This window comes from Bison bison, unplaced genomic scaffold (genome assembly GCF_000754665.1).
Source record: "Bison bison bison isolate TAMUID 2011002044 unplaced genomic scaffold, Bison_UMD1.0 scf7180017864518, whole genome shotgun sequence".
Taxonomy (NCBI): Eukaryota; Metazoa; Chordata; class Mammalia; order Artiodactyla; family Bovidae; genus Bison; species Bison bison.
In genome coordinates this window covers 12488348-12490086 of record NW_011495071.1, presented here as the reverse complement: position 1 = coordinate 12490086, position 1739 = coordinate 12488348, and positions in this window count along the sequence as shown.

Below are 1739 nucleotides of genomic sequence, written 5' to 3'. Positions count from 1 at the left end.
TCACCTATTTGTGCCCATTCATCTACTAAACAGGAACACTACAGTCTGTTTGAAAGAGCACACTGGAAAGCATTCAACGTGGTGAGAAAGGCTTAACAAGGCCCAGAACACCACGCCATGCACAATTTGAAATTCTAGGTACCCTGTTTTACGCACTCCACTCGTTCAGTAACATTTTCAACGCCTCTCTGCCAGGTCGCTCGGTTAGTTTTTGACGAAAGTCAAGGCAGGAAATGTATTACCTCATATTACTGAGAACAGGAGGCTCAGGAAGTCTAAATACAAGGACATCGGGCTACCGGAAGCCAGGTTCCTAACGCCTGGATCATTTACAAGGAAAGAACTTCCTGCTGCTGCTGCTAAGTCGCTTCAGTCGTGTCCGACTCTGTGCGACCCCACAGACGGTAGCCCACCAGGCTCCCCCGTCCCTGGGATTCTCCAGGCAAGAACACTGGAGTGGGTTGCCATTTCCTTCTGCAATGCGTGAAAGTGAAGTCGCTCAGTCGTGTCCGACTCTTAGCGACCCCATGGACTGCAGCCCACCAGGCTCCTCCGCCCATGGGATTTTCCAGGCAAGAGTACTGGAGTGGGTTGCCATTGCCTTCTCCGAAGAACTCCCTAGTTTTTCTTTAAAAACACAAAACTTTAAAGTGCGGGGACCCGGGCCGGTGGAGGAGGGGCCAAGCCAAGAAGCCCCATCTATTTTCGGCGGGAGATTAGGGGCGGCGGAGGCATCAGCGCTCCAAAAACCGAGTTTGGCCATCTATTTCGCTGAGGGTCGACACAGCATCCCACCCCGGAGGTTGAGAAGTCGAACCCGCACCCCCCCTCCCCAATCTCTGCGTGGGGGTCAGCCGGCCTCCAGTTTCCATGACATGAGGTGCTAGGGGCCTGTCCGGCTAACCTGTCGCACCCTGCGCAGAGGCGAGACCCCCAACCTCCCTTCTTTCCGCCACGGCGGCTGGCCGGCTTCTTCCATCCCTACATCTGGGTGCCACTGGACAAGTTACCCTCCCAGCGCCCTGGGGTAGGAACGTCCGACTCCGCCGTTCTGGATCAGCTCTAGACTAGAGCCGCGCTGGCTATGTGGGTGCGTGGCCTCCGGGAGGTCCTAGAAAATCACCTATAAGGCCAGGGTGGGAGTCGGGCAAGAGAATTGTGGGGGAGGGGCGCAACCTTAGCCGCCATTTTGTCCTCGCTCCACTTCCGTCTTCTCTCCCCGGCTCCCGCGGCCGGACCCCTCCCCGCAGGCCCTGAGCTCTAGCTCCCGGGGTTCCGCATGGGCAGGATTGCGGGTCGCGCTGCTGTTATTGGCTGGTTCCAGATTGGCCCGCCCCGCTTCCTCCCTCTCCTTCCGTCCCTCCCGCCTGAGCTTTCTGGGGACGCATGCGCAGCGGCAGAAGCGCCCTTCCTTCCCCCCCCGCAGCCCTCCGCCAGGGGTGACTGAGGACTCCCGCGCGCGGGCTCCGTCGGCCCCACCCTCCTTTTCCCCGGGGCCATTCGGAGAGCGGGGGCGAGAATGAAAGTTCCAGAACGCTGCGGTGAGTGCGTCATCGGGAGGCGGGGCGGGCTGCGGCCAGGAGAGGCAGGCCCGAGCGGAAGAACCGGGTTCGTCATTGGGTCTTGCGGATGTGGCCGCGCCCCCATTGGCTGAGGGAGATATGATAGGCACCGGCAGGGGCGGGCTCCTTCTGGAAGGTTCTGAGGCAGGGTATAAGAGACGGGGCGGCGGGCGGAAA